The 9,073-nt window shown below is 42.5% G+C and overlaps 1 protein-coding gene across 1 annotated transcript in view; it reads right to left on the reverse strand.

Annotated features, from left to right (window-relative positions):
• Nucleotides 1-5,975, reverse strand: part of LOC103743127 (threonine aspartase 1-like) — a gene marked incomplete at its 3' end in the record, with an annotated part of 35,086 nt that extends 29,111 nt beyond the window's left edge. Inside the window, 1 exon segment of the mRNA XM_008844346.2 lies at nucleotides 5,696-5,975.
• Between the last annotated feature and the right edge of the window lie 3,098 nt (nucleotides 5,976-9,073).

The following is a 9,073-nucleotide window of genomic DNA, read 5'->3' on the forward strand; positions in this document are numbered from 1 at the left end:
AAAACTGTCATCTCAGCAAATCACATGAATTTTGATTATCTTATCCTCTGACCTGAGCCCTAGCCACAATTTTTTTCTGGCAGCTCAATCTTAATTTTCCTCAAGTAACTACAAAATTGAGTTCCACTCCCCAATCTAGGTCTTTCCACAGTCCTTATTTCTCATAATAGCCTAACCCTTCCCTAATTCACCTTAAAGTCATTTCAGAGTACATCAAAATCCATAGGTTTCCCCTCAAATATTTAACTTCCTTTTCTTCCATCCTTGTTTAGCCCATGTACCTCTTAGCATAACTATTACACAGCATTTGAACCTTTCTCCCCAAATCCAAATTATCATAAAGCAACCATTCTTCAAAAGGCTGCCAAAATAAATTCCATAAAAGACAGCAGCAATCAAAACAAAAATCATGCCAAAAGACAGGAGCAGATAACACACAAGAGGAAATAAAAAACTGAACATCCAATATTAAAGAATATTCAGGGGCTGGAGAGATGGCTCCGCGACTGAGAACACTGGTTGTTCTTGCAGAGGACCCAGGTTTGAATCCCAGAACCCACATAGCAGTTAACAACTGTCCATAACTCCAGTCTCAGGGAATCCGACAGTGTCTTCTGACCTCTGTGGGCACTGCACGACACAGGTGCACTTACCTATATGCAGGCAATATATGCATACACATAAAATAAAAATAATAAAATTTTTAAAAAAGAATATTCAAAAAAGTGCAAACAAAAATGAATTTCTTCTAACTAGCAGGATAATGGCATCATAAACTGAATGTAACCAATTTGAAAAGGATTTGTAGGGATCAAAAGCTTAAAATATATAATATTATAGTTTCTCCAGGATACTCTATGCATAAACTAGCCTACATAAACACAAGTTAACAGCATCATAGATGCACCTCTAAGAACTAGGAAATCCTGTTTTTTTCTAATACCCTTCATATTTGAATTTATTCAGTACTGTCCACTTAAAAAAAGTCTATTATTTGGTTGAGGCTAGAGAGATGGCTCAGTGGTTAAGAGCACTGGATGCTCTTCCAGAGGACCCAGGCTCAGTTCCCAGCACCCACATGTTGGCTAACAACCATCTGTAACTCTAGGTCCAGGTGATCTGCCACCCTCTCTGGCCTGTGGGCATTGCACACATGTGGTGCACTTATATACCTGCAGGCAAAACACTCATACACATAAAATTAAAATAATAAAAACTTTTTAAAGACTATTAATTTGGCCATTTCTGAGACCAATGTTAAATTCAGTTATCAAGGCTTAGAAGGTAAACTCAGAATAAAACATTTTTACTTCAGGGACCTTCCTAGTACTAAATTAAGATCTAAACCTTGACCTGGGGGCTCCAAAATATTTTATATTCTTGTTGAATGTAATGACTTTTTTTTTCTTTAAACCATTTAGAAAATTACCATGTGCCCTTTAGTGTTTAAGTTTTTCCATCTTAGTTTTGTTTTAGTCTTTCAGAAGCAGCTGCAGGAGAAAAGTCAGTCAAGGAATGCATCTATCTGACAATAAAAGGCTTTAACAAATGAAATCCAATCCTAAAGCTACTGCAATTGATTTAAAAAAAAAAAATGTTGTGGACTGGAGAAACGGCTCTTCGGTTAAGAGCACTGGCTGCTCTTCCAGAGATTGAACTTGGGTTCAATTCCTAACACCTATATGGTAGCTAACAACCATCCATCATAATTCCAATTCCTGGGAATCCAACACACTCTGCTGCTTTCCATGGGCTTTGAACAATATGGGTGCACTTACATACATGCATGCAAAAACTCATACACATCGTAAAATAAAAAGAAACAAATCCAAAGGGGGGGGGGTGTTGCCATGTTGTTAGGAGCACATGCATGTAATCCTAGCACTAAAGAGAAGCAGTGGCAGGAAGATCACAAGTTTGAGGCCCCCCTGGTCTACATATCAAGATGCAAACCCAGCAGGGATATATAGTGAGAAGCTGTCTCATTTTTTAATTTTGTTTTTATGTGTTTTTCCTACATGTATGTGAGTGTACAATGTACATGCCTGCTGCCCACAGAGATCAGAAGAGAGCATCAGATTCCCTGGAACTAGAATTAAGGATGGGTACTAGTCACCATTTGGGTGATGAGAGCCAAATCCAGGTCCTCTGGAAGAGCAATAAGTGTTCTTAACCATTGAGCCATCTCTCCAGCCTCCAAGCTGTCCTTTTTTTATATTTTTAAGATTTTTTTAAATTATGTGCATATATGTGTGGGGGTATGTGCACATAAGTGCAGATATACAGGAAAGCCAAAGGTGGTGCGATCCCCTAGGAGCTGAGGTTATAGGCAGTTATGAGCTGCCCACCACGGTTGCTGGGTATTGAACTCAGGGCCACTAAAGAGTAGTATGTGAGCCCTCACTGAGCCCTCTCTCCAGATCCAAGCTGTCTCTCTTTTTTTTTTCTAATGGTACTTTGTAGTTTTAGTATCACAACATTAGGTTTTAATGTCTCATTAAATGAGCTCCAAAATACATTTAAATTCATCGTTGAGCCAGTATTCCCCATAAGATAATCAGTTTAATGCTGCTCACCTCAATTATAGAAGTATCAATGCCAACAAAAGCATATGTCGAAACCAAGAAATAAAATAACACTTCTTCAAATAGCTGTCAGTTAGTATGAAAACCACTATTTCTGAGGTTCTTCAGACAAGTGATCGGCATGCAACAGGTCAGAAGAGAGCTTTGGATTCCCCTGGAACTGGATAAGGATGGTTCGTAGCTGCCATGTGGGTGCTGGGAATCGAACCTGGGTCCTCTACAAGAGCAGTCAGTGCTCTTAACTGCTGAGCCATCTCTCCAGCCCCTCTACCAAAAATCTTAAAGTACAGAAAAGACTTCATGTCTTTTTCTCTAGCTGTTTTGGCTTTTTGGGGTTTGGTTTTTTTTTTCTTTTTTTTTTGAGACAGGATGTCATGTAACCCAGGCTGGCCTCATATCCTGATTCTCCTTGCTCCACTTCCCAAGTACTAGAACTACAGGCCTGTTCACTACGCCTGGCTGGCTTTGTGTCTTTTGTGCTACATTTAACATAGGACAATGTAGAATTTTAAAAATATAGGCGCAAGGCCAGCCATTGGTGGTGCATGCCTTAGTCTCAGCACTTGGGAGGCAGAGGTAAGAGGATTTCTGTGAACTCAAATCCAGTTTGATCTATAGAGCAAGTTTTTTGAAAGCCTGGCTCAAAAAAAAAAAAAAAAAAAAAAAAATAGGTGCAGCCTAAGAGTCTAACAGAGAGATATAGTTAAAACAATAGCAGTATTTATAGTCAACTGATTTTTTCCCCCTTTTTCTGGGGCAGTCAATGGATTTTTAACAAGCATGCCTGAGCTAAGTGGGAGAGAGAATTTTCAACAAATGGTGTTGAAAAATTAAGACAGCCACAAGGCAAGCCTCATACTACATACCAAAATTAAGTCCATCAAAAACAAGGATTAAAACTATAAAAACTTGTAGAAGTTGTAAGGGGTTAGATAGGGTTAAATATCCGTGACTCTGGATTTAACAATTGCTTCTTAGATCAGAAGTTCAAGACCAGCCTCATCTGCATAGCAAGTTCCAGTCCACAATAAGACCCTGTCTCAAAAAAAACAAAAAAAAGGGGGCTGGAGAGATGGTTCATTGGTCAGGAGCACTAGCTGCTCTTGCAGACTGGGGTTCAATTCCCAGCACCCTCATGGTAGCTAACAACTGTCTGAAACTCCAGTTCCAGGGGATCCGACGCCCTCTTCTGACCTCCTCAGGCACTGCACAACGTGGGTGCCCTTATATGCAAGCAATACACTCATACACATGAAATAAAAAATAATAAAATACTTTTTAACTACACAAAGAAATTAAATAGACATTTCTCCAAAACTAAAAAAGGACCAATAAGTACATGTAAAGATGTTTAAGATTATTAACCATAAAAATCCAAATGAGCAAGGTATGGTGGTGCATGCCTTTAATATCAGCACTCGGGAGGCAGAGGCAGGCAGATCTCTGCAAGTTTGAGGCTAGCCCAGTCTACATAGCGAGTTCCAGGCCAGCTGGGGCTACAGGGAGACCATCTCAAAACAACCAAAAATAAATTTTAAAAAATGAGATGCCGTTTCATAAGCACCACAAAGATGGCTATAAACAAAATAACAGGTGCTCCCCAGGATTTGGAAAAGCACATCTTCATTATCTGTTTGAAGGAACTCAATATAGTGCAGCCACTTTGGAAAGTATTTGTCCATTTCTCAAAACATGGGACCCAGCAGTTCCATTTCAAAGTACATATCCATAAAAACCTATAATCATATATCCATACAAAAACTCATACAGGCTGTGTACAGGATTATCCCAAATAGCCAAAAGGAGGAAACACTCCAAGTATCCATCAACTAATGATGGATAAACAAAATGCAGTGTGAGGCTCATCCCCAGAACCACAGGGAACAAAAAAAAAAGAAATAATGTATTGTTATACAACCGTGAACCTTGACATAGTCATGAACCTTGAAAACATTATGCTAACTAAAAGAGGTAAGACACAACAGAACCCTGTAATATAATTCCATTTACTTGAAATGTCCCAAACAGGGAAATCCATAAATAACTGAACTGTGGATCAGAGTTGGGGGAAGGGGAGGGGAACACAAGGGAGAGCAGGAGGGAGGAAGACAGGAAGTAACTGTAATGGGTACAGGATTTCAGGGGAAGGTGGTAAAAATGTTCTAGAACTAGACAGCTGTAATATATATATGTATATATACATATATACACACACACGTTTTTGAAAATACTAAAGAAACACAGAAAGATACAATTTAAAAGTATAGCTTTTGTACTGTGTGAATTACATCTGAATAAGGGGGGGAAAGCACTAATCCATTCATATAATGGATGCAGCATACACAAACTGCACTTTTTAGTTGTAACTCTACGAACCTAAATAGCTGAAAGTGCCTAAGAAATCCTAAAGATCAAAATCTTGGGTTGGAGCAACAATAGGTAATCTCCTTAACTCTTTCTGCATTCCCCAGATGTTCTCTAATCGCTGCTTTTGAGGCAGTGAGAAGAAAAGGCTTTATTTACAACAAAGAGAAAAATCAGTTAACTCCCAAGTGTATAAGCAAAACTCGCTGAGCTCTTTTTTCAAAGGTCCTAGTCACGTGGCCCCAGTACAGCTTTCCTTCCACACCCCAGCAGGATCTGTCAAGAAGTCCCTCCTTCCAGGACACCATGCCCTCTACTTCCAAGACAGCTGCAGCTAGCTGGTCGCCCGCCTCCGCAGCCGCTTCCTCTCCTGGGTCCAGGGCAGCAGACGCGCCTGTCCCGCAGGACTCTGACCAGGCCTCCCTTACCCTAGGCGACCCCACTGCGACGCCCGCCCGGGACTAGGACGCACGTCTGCGGACAGCCGGCGACTGCACAGCGCGGAGCTCCCCAAAGGGGCGCTGGGGCCGCCCAGGAGCCGAGGCTGGGAAGAGGACCAGCCACGGCCCCTCGCGCGACCGAGATTGGGGCCAGGGACGCTGTGGGCCCCTCCGCCGGGCCGGACAGATGACGCCCTGCGCGCCATCCCACCGCGCTCGGGAGAGGCCGCTGCGGCCGGCGGGGACACAGGGAGACCGTTGCTCGGCGGCGGCGACGCGGACAACGTGAGGACGAGGGACACTCACCCGCGCCACCGCAGAGCCCTCACGGCACTGGAAGTACCCACTGGAAGTAGTCCGTTGTCAGGACTCGCCCGTTGCCAGGGTGAGGAAGCGGGAGTGACGTAAAGCTTTACCGTTGGCTAGGGTGCACACGTGACCGGAAGCAGGCAGCACGCGCTGCTGTGATCCCGCCCTCTCGTTGGTAGCGGCTTCCCTGGCTTCCGAGGTTAGGTCCCCACTGTTTAGGGCCTCAGGGTCTTTGGGGGATTTTGTTTTGGGTTTGTTTGGGATTGGGGGGAGGGGGGAGGGGGGAGCGGTAAGTTGAGACAGGGTCTCCCTGCAGCCCCAGCTAGCCTGGACCTTCCCCACCACCCTCCCACTCCCCCACTCCGGTTTTTTTGGTTTGGGGTTGGTTGGTTAGTTGGTTTGAGGTGCGTTGGGTGAGACATAATCACTTTGCAGCCCTGGGTAACCTAGAACCCACTGTGTAGACTGAGCTGACAGAGCCGCTGGTCTGTCTCCCGAGTGGCAGAATTAAAGCCGTGCACCACCAAGCCCTACTTATCTCAAAAATATATAAATATGTCATTGGAACATTTGGTGTGATTTGACTGTGGATTGCATATTAGACAAGAACATTGGCTCAATGTTAAATTTCCTGGCTTTGCACATGTAGTAGTAGTTATAAGACTGTTTTGAAGAATTTAAAAATGAAGGCGAAAGCTGTCTGTAATGATTATGTGTTTGAGGAAAAAATGATAAAGTAAACGTGATGCATATTAACTGGGAAAAATGGGTTGAAGGTTTTTGGGGATTTTTGTTTTTTCCCTTTTTACCAGGTGAACACAGATTTAGTAAGGACAAAGTGAGAATGAACTCTCAGAGTGGAAGAGGTTCCAAGGGATGATTTTTTTTTTTTCCTCCTTGATCTTCTTAAAACACCGTCTCCTGTAGTCCCAGCTGGCCTGGAACTCACTATGTAAACCAGGCTGGCCTTGAGCTCACAGAAATACACCTGCCTCTGCCTCTGCTGATACTGAAAGCATGCACCGCCATGCCTGGCTATGAATACTTTTTTATTAAAGTAATGGTAGCAGTAGTGTGTGTGTGCGTGTGTGTGTGTGTGCACTCAAGTGTGTGGGGGTCAGAGGACAACTTTCAGGAGTTGGTTCTCCTTCCACTGTGGGTTCCAGGGATTGAACTCAAAGTCAGTAGGCTTGTGCAGCACTTTTGACCTCCCAAGCTATCTCACTGGCTCAGGACTTTTTACTGACCTTCCAGCTTTCTTTTCATAAGTATAAACTTGTTAAGAACTGAAAATTGGGGTGCAGATGTAGCTCAGTGGTAAAGCTCTTGCCAAGCATGTATGAAGCCCAGGATTCCATCTCCAAAAATATCAAGTAAATACATGTAAAACACAAAGGCACAATTATAAATAGAGCCTATGTAGAATAGTCACATGCATGCCCACAGCTATTCTGGAATCCTAGCTCTATTAGGTAAAATGGGGTTTTTGGGTCTCTTATTATTTTTGAGGAGTGGGGAGGAAAGAAAGTTTATTTCATAGTGACAGTTTATCATCAGTAGTAACTACAACACATTTTCTCCCCTGGAAGTGCCTTAACGTAGTAGGAGCACAGAGTGTAATCCACTTGGTAGAGTGCTTTTCTATCCTGCACAAAGCCCTAGATTCAGTCCTCAACACCACAAAAACTAGGTGTGCTGGCACAGGCCTGTAATCCCTACACTCAGGAGGTGGAGGCAGAAAAAGCAAAAGTTATGGCCAGTCTCAACTACATACCAAATTCAAGGCAGCCTGGGCTACATGAGGCTCTGCAAAGAGAGATGTTCACAAGGCCCCACCACTCCCTGAGTTACAAGCAGTTAATGGTTACTGAGGTAGGGAGAGACATTTTCTTCACTGGTGAGCCACTAGTAAGGTGCCCGTGCTCCTTGTAAATAGCCCCCCACCCATACTTCTGTAAGCAACACTAAAGAAACTAGTCCACAAAAGAATGAAGACATGAAAGTAGAAATGGGAGAGAGGGTGGGGGTGAGGTTCAATTGGTAGAGAGCTTGCCTAGCATTCTTGAAGTTATAATTTGAGAATGGAATCAGACACCTGTAATCCCAGCACTGAAGAGGTAGGGGCAGAGGATCAGAAGAAGTTCAAGGTCATTCTAGGCTACATAGAGAGTTCAAGGCCAACCTGGACTAGAAACACTATTTTAAAAAAAAAGACTAGTTGAGAAAAGAAAGCAGTAGGAGGAGGACAAGAGAGGGTAGGGTAGTGGTGGGTGGATAGATCAAAATACATTATACACATGGATGAAAATGCTATAGTGAAGCCCTTAATTTATAATTATATGTGGTAATAAAAAACTAAAATGTGCACGCCCATGCTTCCTTCCATTTCTTCAACATGGTTGTCAGGGACTGCGTCTCCTCCCGAGCTCCTCTGCACCCCTTTATCTGTGATTGTTACACAGCAACACACACTGTCCTCAAACATTCCGTTCTGACCTGTCCTCAGACCCAATTTTATTTTTTCTTCCTTTTCTTTTGAAACATGTATTGCTGCTGTTATTGTTCAGACAGGTTGGCTATTTGCCCTCAGTTGACTATTTTCCTTATTATTAGTGTGTGTACATCATATGTGTATGAGCACACACGCTGTGCTGCTTGCTGTCCTCATATGAAGGTCAGGACAATGTTGGGGTTTGGTTTTACTCTTCCACATTTATGTGGGTTCCAGGGATTGAACTCAAATCCTCAGGTTTGCCAACAAACTGAGCAGTCTCACCAGCCTGGGTTTTTGTTTTGTTTTTCTTTTTCTGTGTGTGTATGTGTGTTGTTTTGTCTTTGAGATGAGATTTTTACCATGTAGCCCAGGCTGTCCTCAAACTCCTAGTCCTCTTGCCTCCTGAGTGCACACAAGTGTGCACCATAACTCTTAGCTAGACCCAATTTTCTAACCGTTGTATACAGTCGTTTGGAAATCTTCTGAAATACTAAAAATGAACATTGGTCTATCAATTCACCCAAAATGTTAAATATGAAAGGTCTCTATTAGCAGATTTTCAGGGGAAAAATACTGGTTATCTGTCTCTTGTTCACCCAAACCCCAAACAGTAGCCAGCTAAAAAGTTGCTTCCCTCATCTCCATTAATGCTAACAATGCTGCATCTTGATTCTGGCACCCCAGGCTGACCCTTCTGTGAGATTTCTTTATCTCCCTTCATATGTTATTCCTAGAAAATACCGTTTTAGTTGACCCTCTCATTTTTCTTACTGTTAGTCCTAGAACAACATCGTATGACAACTTTTTACATAGCATTTACATCATATTACTTATTACCTAGAGATTATTTAAACTTTTGAATTTAACATATACAGGAGGAT

Source organism: Nannospalax galili, unplaced genomic scaffold (genome assembly GCF_000622305.1).
Source record: "Nannospalax galili isolate Female #2095 unplaced genomic scaffold, S.galili_v1.0 scaffold4782, whole genome shotgun sequence".
NCBI classification, from domain to species: Eukaryota; Metazoa; Chordata; class Mammalia; order Rodentia; family Spalacidae; genus Nannospalax; species Nannospalax galili.